Consider the following 23,010-nt stretch of genomic DNA (forward strand, 5'->3'; position numbering starts at 1 on the left):
TCAGTTTATCCTTTCTCTACTCTTGGCCCCAGGGAATGAAGATCGTTATCTGCATTTAGTCACTAGAGATTAGTTTATACTTTCTGTTATATAACTTTATATAAGTTGTATAATTTGTGTAAATTTCATATAAATGTATGTTGTATTAGGGTTCTCCAGTAAAAGAGAACCAATATGATATCCTATCTGTGTTTATGTATCTATAAAGAGATACATATTTTTAAAAAATATATGTAAATATATAAATAAATTTATTTTAAGGAATTGGCCCACTTGTGGGAACTTGCAAGCCCCAAATTGCAAGCTGACAGGCTTTACTCATGCAGGAGTCTGTGATGCGGTCTTGAGTCTAACTCAGACAGGAGTTGATATTGTAGTCTTGAGTACAAAATCTGTAAGGCAGGCTAGAAATGTAGGCAGGATTTCTATGTTAGAGTCTTGAGGCAGAATCCTTTTCCCCCAGGAAACCTCAGTTTTTGTTCTTATGATTTTCAACTGATTGGGTGATGCCCACCCACATTATCCAGGGAAGTCTACTTAAAGTCAGCTGATTGTAGTTGTTAATCATATCTATAAAATATTTTCAAAGCAACATGTAGACTAGTGTTTGGGTACCAAACAGTTGAGTACCATAACTTAGCTAAGTTCACATAAAAAATTGAACCATCACATAGACTATGTGTTCTTTTTGTTTCTGGTCACTTTTATTCAGCATAATGATTTTGAGGTTTATCCATGTTGTATTCAGCAGTTCATTCCTTTCTATTGTATATATACATACATACATTTTATTGTATGATACTGGTTAGTCGTTCTCCTATTGATGGACACTTGGGCTGTTTCCAGTTTTTGGCAAATATGAATAGACTATGAACATGGGTGTACAAGACTTTCTGTGAACATATGTTTTTATTTTCTCTTGAGTACTTAGCAGCACAATGGTAGATAGTGTTTAACTTTATAAGAAACTTCCAAACAGTTTTCCAAAGGGTTTGTACCATTTTGTATTCTCATTAGCAATGAATGAAAGTTCCAGTTGCTCTACATTTTCTGCAGTATTTGGTGTAAATATTAAGTTTTAGTCATTCCAATGGGTGTTTTGGGGTATCTTACTGTGTTTTAAATTTGCATTTCCTTTATGATAAGTTTGAGCATCTTTCCATGTGTTTATTTGCCCTTCAGTTATCTTCATCTGTGATATGTGTGTTTGGACCTTTTGCCTATTTTGCCTATTGGGTTATTGAGTTAAGAGTTCTTTATAAAAGCTGTATATAGGTCCTTGTTAAGGGTGTGTGTGTGTGTGTGTGAGATATTTTATCCTATTCTATGGTTTCTTATATATTTTCTTAATTGTGCCTTTTGAAGAGCAAAAGTTAAAATTTTTATGCTAATTTGGTATTCTCTTGCCTATCCCATAGTCACAAAGATTTTTCTCCTGAGTTTTCTTCTAGAAGCCCTGTAGTTTTAGCTTCTACGTTTAAGTCTGTGATCCATTTTTGACTTTACCTTTTCCCTCACTCCCCAGAATTGGATATCATGTGTTGATACCTTTTTGAGAAAGGACTCCCCAACTCCTCAAAGTAAGGACTCTTTTTAGACTCTCATTTTTGTTCAAGCGTTCATTGTCTTTGGCTTTCATATTAAAATATCCTTCTCATTGGTGTCCAGCATGTGGTATCTTCCTTCTCCAGTCTATTTCCATATGCACAAGTTATTATTCTACAACTCAAATCTGTTTATGTCACTACCCTGCTGAAAAGTTCTCAGTAACTATCCATTTCCCAAGAGTTGTCTAAGTCTAGGTGATGTTATTTGATGTGATTTCCATATTATAGGACATAAAAAAGAGCATGAATCAGCCAGTTTTCTATGTAAAGGAATAATCCCAAATTTGGAGGATTTAGGCATAACTTCTTTTACTGTATGTACTACATTCTATTTTCATTATTTCCTTTATTAGCCTGAACTCTTTTTAGTCTTTGATAGTCTTCCTAGCATCCAGCAGACCAAGGTGACATAGGAACAGGCTTTAGTATCTGTTTTTTTGAGGGAATAATTGGAGAACCTTTAGCAATTAAAAAAACAGTGTTGGAAATGACTGGAAGAGCAGACTAGGAAGCCAATAATTTTTGGATGCTATATATATATATATATATTTAAATCATGTAATTTTATACTTAGAGTGCCTAATTTAAAGAGACTAACCTGGAAGACTAAATATAGCCTTTAATAGGAAGTAGCTTTTGTTAAACTAGCAGTGGAAGATGTGTTGAGGAGAATGGTAAGAGTGTTGTTGATTCATTATTCTGAACTTTCTCTGACATATTGTATACCATGGCTATTCCATCAGGACCTTGCTGTTGTTTTGCCTTGAGACATAGATTTCTAAGCAGTAAGATTACATATTTTTAGAAATATAGAAGCATGTGTTCAAATTAAGTTTGTTCTTTGGGGGGTTTCAGAGTTCCAAAAGTCACCTTATAAAACTTTTATTACTGCTGTTCTAGATAGTACATGGGCTAAGTATCCAGGAGATAGAATAGTTTAGCCTATGGAGTAACTGGGTGTTAGTTTCTTGATTTAATGTTTATAGCTTGATGATACGGTGTAGATTTTGAGCCATTCTTTAGTGTGTTTGCTTGTACTATGCTTTGGAAATATTTTCAGTTAAACCTTTTGACTCCTGTGGTCCCAGGAGTTTAGCTGTGGGCTTGCACATTTTTAATTCAGGGAATGATGCTGGCTGCAATAATAAACTCAAAGGTTGTTTAGAGTCTGTAATGATTTTGTTGTATTTGTATGTAATTAGATCCTGTTGTGCTCCTATTTAAGCCTTCCAGGGGTTTCCCATTGCACTTAGAATGAAATCCAAACACCCTCCGTGGCCTACCTGCTCCTGGGCCTCTCAGCCTTATCTCCTGCCCCTCCTCCTTCAGTAGCCTTGCTTCAGCTGCTCTGCCTTTGAGCACCCAAGTCCCTCCCTCCTTTGTACTTTCGGTCACCTCGGTCTGTGTAATCCTCTTCCTCCAGACCTTCAAATGTCTTTTTCAGGTCTCAGATCAAATGTCACCTCCTCAGAAAGGTCTTCACCAGTCTCCCCACCTCTCTAGTCACCTATTCCATTACACTATTTTTATTGTCTCCATAGTACTCGTCACCCTCCCTCTCATTGGTCAGTGATCCTCAGGAAAGTCTTTGCCTTGCTGTTTGGTTCACCTGCTGTGGCATCCTCTGTGCATGGAGACACGTAGTGGGTGCTTTGTAAGTGTTCAGAGGGATAAATGTCATCTTCGTAATTATCCTCCTTGAAATAAAATGATGAGTCAAAAACAACTGTGACTAAACAGGTACTAATTTATACAATTGTCTGTTTAAATTACTCAATAATTGATTCATCATTTCATTACATAGTACAGAATTCAATTATGGTAGAAATGGATACTGTCTCTTGTGGCTGGAGCTGGTATGCAGATACAGGGTACTGTCTCGTATTCAGTTTGTCAGGTCATGGTTTCTCTATCAATTCTTTAAGACAGCTGAATAATAGTCTTTTTTTTTTTTTTAAGTTTCTATTAATTCCAGAGGCTTTTTGGAACTTGCTGAAGCATCACCACGTCATGTGTTCTGTTTTATTAAGTTAAATCATGGCTGAGGCAGGATTGTGGGTTGAGAGCAGTCCAGGCTAGAGGTCAGAAAGCCCAGCCTTTAGTTTTAGTTCTGCCAGTAGCCAACTCTCTGTATGAGTATTTTTGCCCTCAGTTCCCTAATTTATAAAATAATAGGGTTGAATGAAATGATCTCAAATGTCTGTATTCTTTTTACAGTGTATAATTATATAATTCTGGGCATGCACCAGTCATTTTTGCACTTTGAGGAATTTTTATGGGTAGTATGAATATGTGGTATATATGATAGTTATCCAGATACTAACCTTTTCAAGGATGAAAAGTCAAATTCGTTTCAGTTAGCTGAACATTAAAACATCTGAAGGATTCAGAAGTGTTCTCATTTATTTCCCTTTGTTTTGTTTTTGTTTTTGGTAGAGGCCACAGTAAGAAATATTATACCTGATTTATTGAAAGTATTGATTTTAAAATTGATAGTATCAGTTAAGTGGATAATGAAGGTTTGTCTTTAGGATACTAATGTTGGCCTTATCACTGTTTCAAGGATCCCAACCATTTCCTTCTTTGGAAATAATTTATGAGTTTTATAATTGACTTGGCCTTTATGTGTACTACTTCCGCAGATCAGTTTTACTTAAAGTTCATATCATTGTTCATTATTACTAGATATGTATCAGTTTTAAGAAACATTGTAGAATACTGTATGTTGCATTCTATATTCTGTAGGTTAGTGGTCCTCAGACTCTAGTGTAGTCATCAGAATCCCTGTAGGATTTGTTAAAACACCCACCTGTTGCTGGTCCCCACCCTCAGTTTCTGATTCAAAAGGTCCAGAGTGAGGCCTGAGAATTTACATTTCTAACAGGTTCCTAGTTTATATCAATGCTGCTGGTCTGACAGCCACACCTGAAGGACCTCAGCTATACTTTGTCAAGTTCTTTATTTGCATGTGCTGGCAGCATTTCTATGCACGGGAGTCTAGGTTCCTCCATATTGTATACCGATGCATCTCAATAACATCTAAGCCCATTCCTCTGTTTACCTTGTGATCATTAGGTTCCCTCATATTATGTGATAACCTCAAATCCTTTCCAGCTTCCTGGTGTGATACATAACACACTTTTATATGCCAGTGGAACTCTTAACAGAATGCTGCCAGTAACTTTAACTTTTTCAATTGTGTGTTTAAATGGGAAGAGCATACATTTAGAGGTGATAAGCAGTTTATTCTTGAGAACACTGGCTTTGGAATCAAAAAGGCCTTGGCTCAAAGGTTAGTTCTACCATTTATTGGCTATTTGAGTTTGGGAAAACTATGTAACTTTTCTAAATCTTTGTTTTCTTATTTTTAAAATGAAGTTGGTAATATTTGCCTCATAAGATTTTTGCAATGAGTAAATTAGATAAGGTATATAAAATACTTCACAGGTACTGAATAATTGGTGGTTATAGAAAAGTTTATATGTCAGTCTGAGTGGTTATAACTTCAGTGTAGTTTTGGACCATGTTAATTTCAGAGTACTATTTATGTCTTCCTTAATGTGTGCTGCTCACCTAAACTGCTTCCTGGGGCCTAGCCATGGTAGACAGACGTCTCCTGTGTTTGCACAGATCCCACTTCACCTTACTTGTTTGGAAATGCCGTGTCTTGTTCCTGTCTAACCCGGCTCTGCATCCCTGGGCACTTAGCTTTGGCTCCTGGTTCCATATCAGGCCCTTCCTGCCCTGGTGACCTGTTGGAGCCTGTTTCTCTGACTCTGACCTTCACTGTGTGCTGGTGTGATTTTGTGCTCCTCTTTCTAGCTCCACATGAAAACCAGTGGGTTAGAGTTATATAGCTCTACCCACCTGGGATGGGGCGATTTTTCTTGTGGTCACAAAATTAACCATTTTTATCTTTAAATATGTCTTCCAAAATATGGATGATTTTAATTTTATTAGATTTATTAATTTTCTTCTGCATTTTAAGCTCTATTTTTAATACTGAATGTTCATTAGAAGCATAGCCCCATGGAGAGACCTTTGATTTATTGTGTTTTCTTAAAAAGGACCTGTATTCACCAGATTTTAGTTAGCATGGAATACACTGGGAAATTTTCAAACTGTGAATTCTGTTGATTGGGATGGAGATCCCCTAAGAAACTGTTTTAGCAACTAACAAATGTTTTGTGAGAAAGTGCCTGTTGCTTCCATCACAGATTACACTTGGTGGCAGTGTTGGAGGTTCAGTGACTAGTCGTTGTTTCACATTCTTTTTTTGGTTAGGGTCATGATTCTCCATTGTCCTAAGTCCTATTGTAATGATATATTTTCAGCCATACTTAATGATTTAATGCTTTACAGACACCAAAGGAGTTTGTCTTTGCTACATATTTAAACAATTTGCTTCCTATTTCCTTTTCACTTTACTGACGCTCATCTGATTCAACTGGAGGGTTTCAGGGAAGGCTTATCAAGTCTGACCGAGCAGTTATCCCCTAATCATGATTTTTGCTTGCATTTGTGAGCATGTGGCAAGCCTCTGGTACTGGACCAAGTGAAACTCATGGAGAGAGAACAGAGGCACAGATATAGACTAACAGTTATATATGGAATTATGTAAGGAACAAAATGTAATAGTTTTACTTGATTGAATCTGGATATTTAAATCTGGTAGAATAATTCAGGGTTGGCACACAATATTATTGCCTAAAAATATGTGACTTACTATGAAGGATTAAATAATAAATAAAGGAGATCTCCCTACCATTTCCATATTCTTGCTTAAAAGTATCTTAGTACAGTGCAGACATATACAAATTTAATTTACATGAATTCAGCTATGTACACTCCATCTTTTGTATTAACTATAAATGTTGTATATGTGAATTTACAAATGAAGGAATTTACAGGGATAATTTTAATAATGTGTGATTTTATCCTATTCTTCACTGACTTTAATATCTATCCCTGAGTAAGATGGAACTTCCCTAAAAATTCTTTGAGGGTAGAAGAAACACAAAGTAATGATGTTTAGTGTTGTTAAAGATGACATAGCAAAGAGCAATGTAGTGTAACTTTTGACGGATTAAGATCAGATGTTTTCAGAGAAAAGTGTTGTTTGGTTTTTGACTTCCAGTGGTCTGTTTTTTGACATCTGTTTTGCTGGAGTAAAATGAATTTATTTACTTTTATAATGTTTTTAACACTTAGCCATAGTTTGGGGTGATTCCAGCTCTCATAAGGAAATGGCTCTGATGAGAGTTTATGAGAATCTCTAAATAGGTTAGGGACCAATAAAACATTATTCTTGCCAGAAGATGGAACTGGTACCCATTAGTGGTACTTATGCTAAAACTTGATGAGTTAAGAGCATTTGGTTTCAGACTTTTTTTTTAAAGGTGAGTCACCTACAATTATTGGGTTTTGATTCTGCTCCCCACAAGCCTTTAAATAAATGCTATATTGTAATGGTTATTGCAACAAGAAGCTATTGTGTGGTACTCATGAAATGAGTGTCTTTTCTGATCCATGAATAGCACCATTATCAAAGGGACACTTGAAGCCTTGAAGAAACGCTTTTCTTTTGCCCTTTCTTCTTGATGCACTTTTTTTTCTCTCTCAGAGCATCTACCAGTTTATGTTTGGAAGATAGCCTAATAACTTGTATCTGAACTAATTCAATCATCTTTCTTACAAGGTGAAATGAAAAACTATAGGCACAATAGTCCTCATAATGGAAATAAAAAGAAATACTGTATTATAATTATCTTTTAGAAAACTCATACTTCTCACAGTTTTGGTGTGATCTCTCATTTAAGGGACTGAGAATGAGAAGAAAGAATGAGAAGAAAGCTTGGAGGGGCCTGTTGTCTGAGCAGCTGGGCTAGAGCTGGGAGGACTCATAACTCCAGATCCGGGCTTGTGGGCTTCAAGGTTGTTCATCTTTAAGATTCAAGACAATGGGAACAATTTTGAAGTTATTCTCATTCTCTGATTACACACTTTTCTCATCTTAGACTTCATATAGAGGCAGACAGACAGTGGGATATCTGTAAAGCAGTGATTCTCCTCTGGGGAGATTTTGCCTCCCAGGAGACATTTGGCAACATCTAGAGACATTTTTGGTTGTCACAACTAGTGGGGTTGCTCCTGGCATCTGTTGTCATCCTACAATGCACAGGATAGCCCCTCAAGAAAGAATTATGTGACCCAAAATGTCAAGGAAGAGAAACAGGTGAAAAACATCATCATCGTCAAAGCATCATCTGGAAGAGAGGCGCAGAGGGATGAAAAGTTTCTAGTATAATGTTCTTACCATGAAAGGTAGCTCTAGGAAGGAAAGCAGGGTTAGAATTCTTATTTTAGGCCTTAGAATGAGGGTAATAGAAGTTGGTATACTATGATAACTCATGACAGGTTTTAGGGCCTTATCCACAAGTCATCTTTAAGAGGAAGAGAAATTTAAGGGCTTAGTTTCAGTGCAGGCCAACTTGCATTTAAGTGAGTGGTATAAATTCAGAAACTTATGAAGCCACAAATTTATCTGTGTGCTGAAGAATAGGAGAATCACACCAGTAAAACCTCATTTGGTTTGCAAAATGGTATACAGCCTGCTTCAGTTGGATCTATACTTTCATGTCCTTTCATTCAGTCCTACTTGGACTTTTTGAGAGTGAATTTGAATAGAGCAGGAATCTACTTTCACTGACACTTAAATTATTAATAACAGAAGATTATAGGGATCCTTTTTAGAATTTTGTAATTGTGGTTTCTTTTTTTACATAGTTGTCATAGTTGAGAAATTGAAGCATGGTCTGTTCAGGGCAAAATAAGTCATGAAGTCAGAAAATATATAGATGTTTGTGGAAAAAAGATTAATATAATGAATGCTAGAGGAGGGGAAGAGTGATTTGAAAAACTCATTATTTATAACGTAAGGCAAATAAATCATAGTTCCAAAATTATGTTGTTATAAAACATAGAAAACCAGATAATTGGTATGTTTTTCTGTTTGACTCTCAATTTTAAAGGAGTCTAATTGATGTATTGTTTATATTGTTCACTAAATACAGTGTTTGGGTGATAGGGAGGGAATAGAGAATGCATGTGATAGCAGCTCAGAGATATGCAGTGCTTCTCCCCAAAAAACAATTATAGTGTAGTGACTGCCAATGGTGATGTCACAGTCAGTAGATAAAGAGCCATTTAAGACTCTTTATAATCATCATTAGACAGGGAGAATTTGTGTAACATCTGAAGCAATGTTAAGATTCCTACTGTGTTCCTCTGTTGCTTTAAATGATAATGTTTTCAACATTTAATTACTTATAATTTACAAATTATATTTAACATCATCTAGGAAAAGAGAGAGTACTGCGTACCAGAGGAGAATTAGTCACTTTGTTAGAGTAGAAACAGAATCTCAAAGCAGTACCTTGGGATTGAAATAGAGAAAATAATGCTGGTTTCCAGCTTTGTGCTGTAGCTATTAGAGATGGTGTTGGGAGAGATCTACCTAGATTGCAAATTCTAATACTGTTTATAGATTAGTAACATCCCTTTGGGGAGAGGCAAATGGCATATAGACTTAAATTATGTGTGGAAAAAAAAATTTTAAATTATGTGTGGAAAAAAAAATGGTGAAAAAAAAATAAAGCTTCTTTCTAGGCTAGAAGAGCCTAACTTAAAACTGATTATTCCAGATGCCAAAGGCCTTCTCCATCAGATGCCTATGCTGTTTTGCCAAGATTTTGTCTTGTGTTTTTTTTTTCCCCTAGATCATTACTTGTCATGCTGGATATGGGACCTAATTGAGAAGGGAATATACTACATGGCAGTTCTAGTTAAGAGATGAGCAATCCATGCCACCGTTTGGTATAGAAGAGTGGGCCATGCAGGGAGGACTAGGCAGATAAATTAGACCTTGAACTGAATTGGATTTCAGTATTTTCAGTCTGTAGCTCAATGCTTGACCCTCAATGCTTGACTGCTTAATCAGTAACTATAGTAATTTATAGGTAATAATAATAGTTAAATACTTACAGGGAGATGACTGCTTCCTGAATATATCTTTTATCACCCTCTTTGACTTTTTGTCCCTGCCTTAGCTCAGGCCATCATTAATTTCTTGTTTGATGGTAAACCAGACAGCAATGACCTCCAGCACGCTCCACCAGTTTCTAGTCCCTTCTGCACTCTGAGAGGCATTCCATTGCTTAATATAGGCATCTGTGGCTAACGCTCACAGGTGAAAGTGAGTTTTTAAAATGTTCCTTGCTGCCTTAAGGAGTGACTGATATTTAAAAAGATAAACATTATTTTTATTCTGTTTCTCCAAGCTCTCTCAAGTGGGCTGATGAATCTAATGCTTTTCATTTCTTGAACTTTCTGAATTGAACTATCAGGTTTATTATTTATTATCATCATCACCACCTCCATTTCTTTTCTTTATCATGGCTCTTACTATCGCTGTTACTTTTGGTTGAGAGTTGAGTCCATGGAATCTGACTGTCTTGGCTGTATTATTTGATAGCTCTGTGACCTTGGGTAAGTTATTAATCTCTCCATGCCTTATTTTCAGAGTTACTGTTTGCGTGAGGTTTACTGTGATGTTCTCTTTTAGCAACCAACTTTTCATTTAGATACCCAATTCTTCTTGATCAATATTAAAGAGAAAAAGCCACCTGTAATTTAAGAATGCTATTTACAAAGCAGATAAATAAAAAGTCGTTGACTTTTTTGTATCCACACTTAAAGGCTCTTCTGAGCTCCTGCCCTTATAGTACCTACACTTGGTAGAATTAGTTTTGAAAGAGGGCCCTGGTGGCCCTTCCATTTATAGTCTAGTCTGACTTTTCCCTACTGAACAGCCTCTTCTGAAAGCTGCTGATTGTGTCAAACATGTAATGATATTTGTCTTTGTGCCTTGAAATGGTTTATGCTAAGTTTATTTAGTGTAAAACCTCTTACCTAACATGATCAGAACTAATATTTGGTCAGTAAATTGCAAAAGCTGGTTAAAGCACAGCAAAAAATATTTAAGGTAATTTTGTATACTTATCCTTGACTTTGTATGGAGGCAAGGAGGATACTTGTAAAGCATCATTTTGAAGAAAGGAACTGAGGGGAACAGAGAGTGACAATTTCTGGAGTAATATTCTGAAGCCAACACAATCAGGAATGGAATTGTTATTTTAGTTCTTGCCTCAGAATCAGGGCATAGATTTTTAACAGCCCTCCGCATTTATAATTTCTTCCCAAACTTGTTTTAAAATTTTATTAATTGATTCACTTATATTGAGTTTCTCCAATGCATTCAATTTAATTTTCATAGAAATAACTTTACTTTTGCCTTCATATTTCACTGGTCCACACAAAAATTAATATAATTACAGAAAGTACAAGTAGCATTACAGGTTTGGTTTGACCCCCTGTTGCAGTGAGGTGTAGGGGATTAGAAATACGCTGTGCATATAGTGGGGGGCCCACAGTGCTGTGGATTTCACTGGTATATTTTGCTGAAGGAATAGAGATGTGTGGTTAATCTGGTGAGTTGGTTAAGTGGAACCTAGTTAAGAGAGCATTTGCTCTGTTCAGTCTTTATTGAGTCTCCTGCCTTTGGGAGAATATTGCTAGTTTTATCAGATGTAAACAGCATAGTATTCATTCAGTATTCTCCTGTCATAAACATTTCATGTCTACTTTATGTTATTTGATTTTTTCCCCAATAATATGTTAATAAAGAAGTTATACCAATAGCATTTTCTGTTTGAAGCTGTGGTCTCCTGAGGCTGAGCAGCAGAGAGGCCTTTTATGTTAGTTTTCTTTAAATTCCTTCCTTTGAATTGGTTGTTAACAGAGGACCCCTAGGCTGTATCTCTGGGAGGTGGAGCGCTTATACTGCCAACGTGTTGTGTAGTTTGGCACACTTGTATTTTTCTGTATGAGCTGGATACAGGGAGTGCAGGAAGCCAAAGTGGTAAGGCAGGAGCTGGGATGGTGGGAATAGGGAGGGACGACTGTTGTCAGAGACAGCCAGGACTTGCAGAGCCTGTGTGATCCTTCCGTAAGTAACAGAGACAAGGCTGTCATGAAATCAGTCCCTCTCTTCCCCCTTTTTGTTGGGATTGTGTCTTCTGGCAAAAAGTGAAAGCTTTTTCCTTTTGTATCTATTTATTTTATGTGATTCTAGTGTGCCTTCAAAAATAGATGGGTAGTGAGAGTTGGTTTTTGTTTTTTTTCCAAAACCAAGGGCTGTTCTCATTCAGTCTAGTGAGGTGTGTCACCATAAATTGTAATTAAAACTTATTACATTTTATGTTTTTAAAAATATAAAAAACATTTTAAAAAATATAAAAATATTTAAAACTCAGTAGTCTTGAGTTTTAAATAACCATAACAAGCTCTTGAAAAGGCACAGCTTCTGTTTTTGATGCTGGATAGATAAACCAAAAACAGAGTATTCTGAATTCCAAAGAAAAGGTGGTTTACTCAAGGATGGCTTTTTTTTCTTTTTCCTTTTTTCTTTTTGGCATAACAGATTGCTCCCAAATTTTGAAATGCGGTTAACCCCGATTATCTGTACGTGGAATATAGGCAAGTAGGAACTTCCAGGATATCTTGGCCATTGCTTCCCACCGTTTCCCTGCTGTCTTTTTGGCCCAAGCTTCAGAAAATCACAGTGCATTAAAAAGTGATTTTTTTTTTTTGAGTATCTGAAATTTTACATATTGTTTTGTCCTCTTAGTATGTTTAATTATATACATAAATGTCTTATACCTTATATTCTTTTACCTATTTGTATTCTTATGTCTGTTTCTCTTTTGTGCCAAGGGAACCAGTTCTACCAGGCCCTTGCATCTTGGTGTTGGCAAATAAGGGGAGAGTTAAAAAAAAAAAGAAAAAAGAAAAAGAAAAAACAGCTTTAACCAGCTATTGAGGTGGCTTGGTTTATTTCCCATCACTGGGGATGTTAATGTTGTGGCAGGGAAGCCCATAAAACTAAATTAAACAAAGCCACATCAAGGCTTTGTGTCAAGGCAGTAAACCAGGCAGGGAGAGCCACACTGATGCCAGTCAGATGAACACATGTGAGGATGTGGGGGAAGAGCAAGATGAACTGAAAATACTTCAGAATCTGAACTGCGCTGTGTAATTTCTTTCCTTAAGCATTAGTGAACATATGTAAGACTTTGTTGTTGTTTCTACAGAAACAAACAATAGCAGAGAACATTTTCATGTGAGTAGGTTGCATTTTTGTCCTGAATTATTGCTTGAAAAATCTCAGATGGCTGTGTGTGTGTAGCTATAGCCATCAAATGATAGTCTCAGCTGTTTCTGAGTGAAAGTAAAACAATGCATTTGTTTTTGAAGAATCAGACAAATACATCGCAAATTTGGGTAAAATACCTGAATTTTTACCAAAATTTTCTAGGCTGTATTTTAAAAAGCTTTTTTGCAGAGGTGAAATGCTAATCTTATTCTCTGCCGGATGGTGTAGGTGCAGTAGGAAGCCAGGCAGCAGGGGTGGGCCTGACTCCCTCCACTCCTCACCAGCATCTTCTTACACACCACAAAACCTTCCGCACCATGTCTAGTCTCCAGGTACCGCACTTTTTATCTCCAAGTTCCTGCTCTGTCTGGCTTACATTTCATTATGCTACAAATCCCTGAAGCCTGTTTGGAATGCAGCTTTTTAGTTCTGTGGCTGGGGAATTTCTGACTGATGAAGGCAAATAGATCAAGGCTGCACTTGAGGTCAATTTTATATACACATATATATGCATATATACACACACATAAATAAAAGAAAACTAAACATATAAATCTTCAATGCACTTCATAGCAACAACTTAAATTCTCTTTGGCTTTTTCTTTAAAGAGCTCAAGTCCTATGTATGTAAGTATATTTATTTTTTAGCTGATTTTAAAAAATCAATTCTGTGTGAGGCTAGTGATTTCATGAGCTATATGATGATGAAAACAGTGGCTAGGAGTAACAGGAAATTGCATAAAAGGAAGTCAGTGCCTTCCATGAATTTTTAAAGAATTTGGAAAGCCAAGACTTATAAGGTTAAATATAGGTACACCTCACCTGTTTGATGTTTGGTTGTCATTCACTATTATCAATTGCAAGCATACCCTTAGGCCAGGAGGCTAGCAGAAAAGGCCTCTATGCAGCCTGAATGGACGATACAGAGTTTAAGTGTAAACATGTGGGATATATCAGAAGTAGCACTCACAAAGTGTGGCAGCCCGCCAGCCTGCAACCTGAGTAGTGTCTGTGGATGTTTTTGTGAATAGAATTTATACTTCTACATATCCCTGTAATGATCATGACTCAAGGCCATCAAGAAAAGGTATTTGCTATTTATTTGATTTTTGACAGGGCAGGACAAGTTATGGTATATTCAAAAGTATTGAAATAAAATTTATTGCCAAAAGAATAAATTCTTGGGCATCTATAAAGCTTGGTAATCTAGAACACCACATGATTCCCAAGTTTAGGAAAGCCAAAATATTATTGTTAACATCCACAGGGACTTAAAATGTTCCAGAAAAACTCACAGACTTTAAGTGGGACAAAAGAAGGCACCCACAGTAATTCCTGGTGGTTGCATGTATGCTGGGAGAAACTGGGGACAGAAGCAGTTAGGTGGCTGTTACTGTAGTTGAGTGGGGAGTTAAGGTCAAGAAGCTGAGCCTGGGAAGAGAGGATGGGATGGGTGGATGCAAGAGATGCTGTGACTAACTTGGTATAGATGGCAAAGAGAGAGGGAGTTAAAGGTGACCCCAGGTTTTGCAGCTCTGAGCCTGGGAGAATATTGTTTACTACTGCAGAAGTGGGACAGCAGCTGATTTTGCAGGGAGGAAGACTGGCTTTGTTTTCAAGGTGTGGAGTTGAGGAGCTTGTACTTAAGGGCCTGGAGCCCGAAAAGAGGCTCTTTTCAGCAGTTCCCAAGACAAGCAGAGACAGGCATGCTTTCATTGTTGCCCTGGTAATTGCTTTAGTAATTATTGGTTGGTTTGTAGGGTTTTTTTTTTTTTTAATTTTGTGGGATGGTTGGATTTGCCTGAAAACAAACTTTGTTCAGATACATAGTTTTTATAATACTTACAAATAAAAAGTCAGTAATGAGACTCGCTCATGTTCTTGGAGGGTGGGAGTGGAAGCAGAAGCAGGCATGCTGGCCTGTGATATCACTGTGAATGAACCCACATGTTTTTTCTTGAAATGTTGTGTCAAATCTCCATTCTACTCCGTAATGCTTATTTGAATATAATTTAAAAACTATAAAAGTATTGAGAGTTGCCATTAACCCCAAATGAAAAGTTTCCTGCCATGTTTCTGTCACGGTTTTGCCTGGCTCTTTTGCTTCTATATAGGTATGGATGCTTTGGTCCTGACTTTATTCCAACTACAAAGGGAAATGCAGTTCCCCCCAGCAATATGACAGCTCTTTTGCTACATCATTAAATGTTCTTTATGTTATTCCATAATCTTTAGGCAAATATTATAAATTTATCAGCTGAGCATTATGAAATGCTGTTAGAAAAGCAAGATAGTACAGCTTCATACATTGAAACTTTTCTTGTGGCTGTATTTATAACAGAACAATAGGGAACTTCTGAAGTGACAGAAGACTTTTGTCTTCATAGAAAATAGTGCTCTTTATTGAAGTGGCCAATTAATAATTGCAGATACTGTCATTGAAGGGTCAAGAAGAATCCATGTGGTTAATAGGTAGGCTTGAGGGAAGGCAACCTTAGGTAACTTGAATTAGTACCTATTTTTCTGTTTTATAATTCTAATTATTACCCTGCTAATTGAGGAGCACACTACTTTTTCCTGGAGTGAGACATTTTCTCTCTTTCGGAGTAAAGAAATTATAAAGATAACATTTTTTTTTCAGTCTGGATATATTTGGAATCCTATAACCAAGCAGCTTTTGTTATAAGTTTAAACACATGTTTTTCTAATCATAATGATTAAATCAAACCCCTCTTTTCATGCTGCAAACTATCATTTCCAGTGACTGCTATAGAGATAGAAAAATAAAGTCCAGGGGAATGTATAATACTGACTAAGCCTTACTTCTAGAGTTGGAGGGTTTCCCATCTTTCAAAATGCTGGAACCTAAAGGCAGTTTAGAAAAGTATTTTTTCAGGCATGACTTATTGAATCTCTAACAATTAATTTTTAGTGCCAGAGTAAAACTGTAATTTGCTATGTTGCTTGTGCTCTGTGGACACTGATGTGAAACAGTTGATTTTATTGCTGAGGTCCTTTTAGTGTAAATGATTTTTTATATTTTTTGGATGGCATCACTTTTTTCTGGGGAAAACATTCTGATTCTGCTACTTTTTCTTGTACTAAATTACCACTTTTGCTCTTTTCTCACTTCCGTTTTACCTACCTCTTGCCTTCTAATCAATGTATTCTGATGACTTCTTAATATATTTACTTCCCTAAACAAAGGAGTACCCATTGATAAACATGTTTAAAAATTTTCTTTCCTTCTACTATCAAGCTCTGAGTTTGAATTTGTTAAAAAAATTGAACAACTCCAATAAAGAATTTTTAAATTAATTCATTTCCCCCTTTTCTCACTTCTCTTTTGAAAGAGAAGTGGATTTTCCCCTTTATTTGTTGCTTTATAGGTGGCACACACAGAAATTCCCTGACAATTAAGAATACAATTTATGTTGTGGAATAGTGATGATAGCATAGTTCCATTAGAAAATCTGTATAAGGCTTATCTGAGTGAATGTAAATTGTAAGGGGATGCTTGTCATGACCTGCAAGTCATCTAGATATTTGGATAGAAAATCAGTTCTGAAAAATTTAGTAACAGTTCTGATTCTTTCTAACCTTAGTGAATGTGTCTTCAGAGCTGGGTCTTTACCACCTGCTGTTGATTGACCTTCATGTCAGCGTGCCTGGCTGTTTAAACCATCTCATTCTAACTGCCAGACTTACCTGGTGAAGAAACTTGATCTGCTTGATTATTTAGCATTGGTCATTCTTAACACTGTTCCTTTGTCCAGTCTCCTATAGCCTGCTCTTCAGCTCTTCCATAATAACAAACATACCCTGTGCCGGGCCAGGCCAGGCCAGGTAGCTCGCGCCTATAATCTTGGCACTCTGGGAGGCTGGGGTGGGAGGATCATTTGAACTCAGGGTTTTGAGACCAGCTTGAGCAACAGTAAGACCCCATCTGTACTAAAAATAGAAAAATGAGTGGGCCTTATACTAAAAATAGAAAAATCAGTACATTCTTGTACTAAAAATAGAAAAATGACTACACACACCTGTAGTCCCAGCTGCTTGGGAGGCCGAGGCAGGAGGTTTGTTTGAACCCAGGAGTTTGAGGTTGCAGTGAGCTATGATGACTCCACTGCACTACCTACTGCAACAGAGCGAGATTCTGTCTCAGACAAACATACCTTGTATTTGTTGAACATAGAGCTTTATATGCACTGTAATATTAATTAACAGTTACCAAGCTCTTGCTATATGTCAGGCACTATGCCAGATACTACAGATACCTAATTTAGATCAGTGGTCCCCAACCTCTTTGGCATCAGGGGCCACCAGCTTCATGGAAGACAATTTTACCGTGGAGTAGGGGTGGGGGTGCTGTGGGGGCAGAGCTGAGGGAGGGAGATGGAGCTCAGGTGGTAATGCCAGCTGGGGAGGGCTATAAATACAGTTGAAGTTTTGCTGGCTTGAGGCTGTGGTTCCTAAGTTTCATGGAAGACGGTAAGACAGTTTTCCACGGGAGTAGGGCAGGACTCGGGGAGGCCAGAGTTCAGCCGGTGATGTGTGGCTGGTTCCTAACAGGGCATGGACCAGTACTGGGGATTGGGGAGCTCAGGTTTAGATGGTAGTTTTATCTATTTTTACAGGTGAATAAACTGAGGCTTGGTTAGTAACTTGCCCAAGTTCATACAGGGAGAGGTGGAGCCAGGACTCACACACAGGTCTGTTTGACTCTAAGGTCTATAATCGACTCTCATACCATGTTGGTAATTCCCTGCTCTACTCGCTATGGTTTGGACTAGTTGAATGTTTCTCAAACTGGGGTCCATTGGCCTGCCATTTGGTTCTTAATTTCTTCCTTCTTCTTCTTCTTCTTCTTCTTCTTTTTTTTTTTTTTTTTGAGACAGAGTCTTGCTCTGTTGCCCCAGGTAAAGTGCAGTGGTGTCATCATATTAATAGCTCACAGCAACCTCAAACTCCTGGGCTCAAGCTGTCCTCCTGCCTGAGGCTCCCGAGTAGCTGGAACTACAGGCGCATGCCACTGTGCTCGGCTAATTTTTCTATGTTTTGTAGAGACAGTCTTGCTCTTGCTCAGGTTGGTCTCAAACTACTGAGCTTAAACAATCCCATCCCCGCCCCCCCCTCCCCCCTCAGAGTGCTAGAATTACAGGCTGAGCCACCCAGCTGGGCCTTATTTTCTTTTATGTTCAATCCTACATCAAACCTAAGTTGAACAAGTTTGGTTTCCTGATACTTCTGGGTCTCCTGTGTTGTTGTTATCCACTATAATAACTTGTTTTTCTGCGAGGTAAGTTTTGCTATACATACATGTATACATACACGTATACATACCTACACACACTGATATATTTGAAGTGCTTTTTTGCTTGTTTTTTTCTGAGCTTCTCCTGGAAAAAAACAAACAAAGTCTTTTCCTAGAACATTTTATAAATCAATGTATTTATTAGTCTGTGATTTTGGAGATGGGAAAGAATGACTTTTCATTCCATGAGTATATTTTTTGTGGAGAGTTTAATTAATACTGCTTTAATCTACAGTTAACAATTTAAAGAACATGTCTTTTACACAAATCACTCAGATTGTATCTGTAGATTTATTGTTGACAGAAGATGATGAAGGATACATAGGAATTGGACCTTGTTATTTAAATGCTTAAAGTAGACTCAGTAGGCCTGGTGTTTGCAGTGCTGGGGAGGATTAGTTTTTAATGAATGTCAATACTTTTACTAACATAACCACATTCAGAATTAAGTAGATGGGGATAGGGAAGAAAACTCTGCTCTTAAGGAAACAAAGTAGTTTGGGTCATGGACTTTACACTGCAGCTCTCAACTTCTTTACTGTCAATCAATTCCAGCTTATTTTGAAATCACTGATATTGCTCTAAAACAAGAGTCAGCAAACTTTTTCTGTAAAGTGTTGATAGTAAATATTTTATGCTCTGCTGGCCACATAGGTCTCTGTTGTATATTCTTATTAGTTTTGTTTTTTGCAACTCTTTAAAAATTTTTACTTTAAAAATGTAGAAACCATTCTTAACTCACTGGCTATTCAGAAACAAGCCATGGGTAGACTTGGCCCCTAGGTGGTAGTTTGCTGATCTCTACTCTAACAGGAATCTTTTCAATTGAGCCCCACAGACACCTGCATTAGAAATGTGAGCTCGTATTCTGTCCCATCCTGCAGAAAGCACAGAAGTCCCTTTCCACCTCTTGTGTCCTGTTGTTCCTCATCACTCTCAGACTTTTAGTATGACCTGCCTATCTCTTCCTCTTTTTTTTTTTTAATTTATTAGTTTTTGTAGAGATGGGGGTCTCGCTATGTTGCCCAACTGGTCTTGAACTCCTGGCCTTAAGTAATCCTCGACCTTCCAAAGTGCTGGAATTACAGACATGATCCACCATGTCTGTCCTACCCCTTCTTTTTCAATTTCACCCTCTAAGCTAAACTCTTATTGACCTATTGCCTGGATTATTGCAGGATTACCTGCTGTCCAAGTTTCTTGCCAGTTTCCTGCTTCTAGTCACTTGTATAAACTGTCGTATACACAGCTGTTAAAGTGATATTCTGGAGATACAGTCTCACTGTGTCATCCTTCTACTGAAGGTACATTAATGGCTTCCTAATTTCTTGTTGTGTGACATTGACACTTGTGATGCCTACCTTTCAAAGGTTATTGAGCTTTCCATACACTGACCGTTTTTCTTTTTAGTTTCCTACATGAGTCTACAGTTTATAAAGGAGGTTATAGCTTGTGATTAATTTCTTGACAAATCTGAAATTTGTTAGTGATAATGGATTTTGTTGAAGTACATTGTTAAAAGTAAATTCCAAGTTTGTAAAGCTTAGAGGTAATATTCAGAGGTTCTGCTAATAATGGTAAATATAAAGTATCATTGTGCTTTGCAGATGCATTAGCTTGTTTTGAACTCACAACAAACTAATGAGGAGAAGATATTGTTGTTTTTACTATTTTACAGGGAAGAAACTAAGACAGAGAGGTCAGTAGAGGAAGTGGCAGAGTTAGGATTCAAATCCAAGCTGTCTGGCTTCAGAATCTGTGTTTTTGAACCACTGCACTATAGTGCTTCCATAATGAATTAATAGCTAAAAGAAAGACTTTGAACCTAGTAGAGGAGAGGAAGGAATCGTTCAAACATAGCTTTAACCTTTCATCCCTTTCCCTGCCAAGGTCCCAGATCTTTTTGTATTTTGTTGTTTTGCCAGATAGTTTGTGAACTTGGCCAAACTTTACAGATGGAAGTATTTGAACATTTGAAATAGGGAAGAGTTGAAGGTTATCAGAATAGAAAAAATTCGGCTCTTTTCCTGGAGCACAATCAGGTAGGTTCCTTTTACGTAGAATGTGCCAGGAATCCTATCCATAAGCAAAGACAAGAGAAGGCCTTTGAGCATGATTATTCATTGTGGAAAATGTGTTAAAAACATCAACAAAGTACTGTTTTGGTCAGCCATCTGCTGGAATATAGAAATGAACTTGTTATGAATTTGCAGTTGTTTCAGAAAACTGTTGATTAGTGTTTTGTTTGTGGATTGCATATTGTCATCTGGATTAATTGCTTGGGAAGAGAAATTCTATTTTCTGTTTCTTTTGCAGTCCAAGCCCAAATTGACATTTCTTAGAATTCTGTATATAAGCAGGTGATCTATGAATGTTGATTGAATGAGATATAAATATCTGATCTTATTGAACAATAGTTAACGTTGGTTTGTGACTCTCATTTCAGTTAAATCCTCAGATATTTAAGGTAAAGAAAGCTGATACATAAAATTCATACTTCCCAACCTGTTGGGTAAGACGAGATTATTCTTCAGTAACTAAAACACTCTTTATCACAATAAAACAGATCTTAAATATTACCCAGCCATTCATTTCTCAACTTTTTACTGAAGCCATTATGTGTCAGGTACTGAATGACTTATCTGCCCCAGGCACTGTTGTAAGTACTCAGGATATATCTATGAATAAAACAAAGCTGTGTGTCCCCATAAAGCTTACATTCTGTGTGTGGGAGGGAAGATAAATAATAAGCATAATACATAAGTAAATTATATATTATGTGTTAGGTGCTATGGAAAAGCACTGTACAGGTGCAGGCTAAGAAGGTGCCAGGGAATGGGGAGAGGCAGATTGCAGAGTTGTAGATGGGTGGCCAAGGCAGGCCTGCTAGTGATTTGAGCAGAGACCTGAAGGAAATGAAATAATCCAAATAGCTAATTAGCTGTAAAGCTTGTCATCTCCTCTTATTTTATTACTGCTGTTCAGCTTGTTGTAGATAGACTTTGATTAATTTGAGTCCCTGCTTATAAGACATTTATATGCCTTTAAGTATCTCAGCCTTCCCTACATTAAATGATAGCAATTTTCAGTCTCTTGGTGGGGTGAAATTATGAGGAATCTGAAGATAAGCATTACCTGGGATGGAGCTTGATTATGGCTCAGTGGAATGCAATTCATAAAACCAAGAAGACCATTAGACTGACCATGATTTAAGGTTCTGGTTTATCCTGACCACTAATTCATTGTGAGGCCTTAGCCTGACCAATGGGAAGGCATGTAGGGCCACTTACGTTTAAATGTCTCCTGTTACATAGTAACTATCAGTACATGTCTTGAAAAGGAAAGAATTAGAATCTTAAATATTGTTGAAAAGAACTTGATGTCCTTTTCTGAGTTAAGAGATTTTGCAAGCATGACTTCATTCCTTCTTTACAATAATGCTTCTCAAACTTGAGCATGCATCACACTTACCTGGAGGACTTAGTAAAACACAGGTGGCTGGGCCTCAGCCCCAGAGCTGCTTCTCAGTAGTTTGGAGGTCCTGATGCTCTTGGACCCAGGACTACCACTTCACCACATGCCTCAGAAATTGAAATTATATTTTTCAAATTATTTCAAAAAGGAATCAGCTTACCAAGGCTTTGAATCCAGGTCTACATAACTTCACTCATCGTTTTTCTCTTATCTTGCATCTTTCTTAATTTTTTCTTTGGAAATGAGCAAAATACATCATCTAGTACTTCTTGGTATTCCTTAGTCTAAAAGTGATATATTTTATGAAGCAAAATTTTAACTCTGAGATCATTTATAGTTGTTTGACTGACAGAAGTTTCCATAGGACTCGTCCTACTTTTGTTAAAGTAGATCATATTAAACTAGTAACTAAGAAAGGAAAGGCCGTTTTAAAAGTCTTCAGAAACATTTTAGAGGGATGTTGTTTCAGCGTTTACATTATGAAAGTTTATAGGCTTGCTTTGACAACTGTAGCAAAAATCATATGCAACAAGGAATCTTTACTTGTTTTTTATTACTCATTTGTTCCTTAGAGTTTGCTTCACATTCTTTTTTGATCTCTGTGGCTGAACTATCTGGGTGGTCACTGTGTATAATTGATTCACTGATCAAGTCAGCCCTGATAAGAGCCAGAAAGGTCCCCAGTGAGATCCAGCGGTCAGAAAACAGATGTTCCTGGATCTCTTTGTGTGTCTACTTGATACCTGTTAAAGGCATGTGGATATTTAAGAAATTGAGCTCATAAAATTGACAAATGTTAGTTAAGCAATTAGATTTAAGGTCAATTCCCTTCCAAAGCCCAAGTGTTTTAGTCAAATTATTAAGTAGCAGAATTGACTTATTGGAATTTCTCATCCTTCCTTTGGCCTTGAAATACTCTCTGCTGAATGGAGTTTGCAGATGGTGAGGGAGTTTTTAAGGAAAGAAAGAGAAGCAGCAGTGATCTTGTATGATCCCCCATAAGGAGAAAGGAAAGAACCAGAGGAGTGGTAAATAGTCTATTATATGAAATGGGCAATGAAGAGATACTAAAAATAATATTTTATTTCATGTACTGTATGTCATTTGGTTTATATCATTGAGCTTTCATTTGCTAACAAGCAACTACTATTTTTAGGGAGACTTTGAGGACTTACAGTCTGCTGGCTGGGAAACCTCTAGAGATGGTTATAAAGGCCACGGAGATGCCGTGGTGTTCACTGTTCAGAACCTCTATCCTTTCATCCCAGGAGCCATTTAGAAAATTTTCAAGCTAGACAGGACCTCAGAGTTCATCTAGGAGAATCTATGCCTTACATTAGGAA

The 23,010-nt window shown here is 37.1% G+C and overlaps 1 protein-coding gene across 1 annotated transcript in view; it reads left to right on the forward strand.

The window, feature by feature from the left end:
- The window catches only part of PHLPP1 (PH domain and leucine rich repeat protein phosphatase 1), a 181,431-nt gene that overhangs the window by 44,173 nt on the left and 114,248 nt on the right, over nucleotides 1-23,010 (forward strand). The window lies entirely within an intron of this gene.

The sequence above is a fragment of the Lemur catta genome, chromosome 16, assembly GCF_020740605.2.
Source record: "Lemur catta isolate mLemCat1 chromosome 16, mLemCat1.pri, whole genome shotgun sequence".
Classification (NCBI taxonomy): domain Eukaryota; kingdom Metazoa; phylum Chordata; class Mammalia; order Primates; family Lemuridae; genus Lemur; species Lemur catta.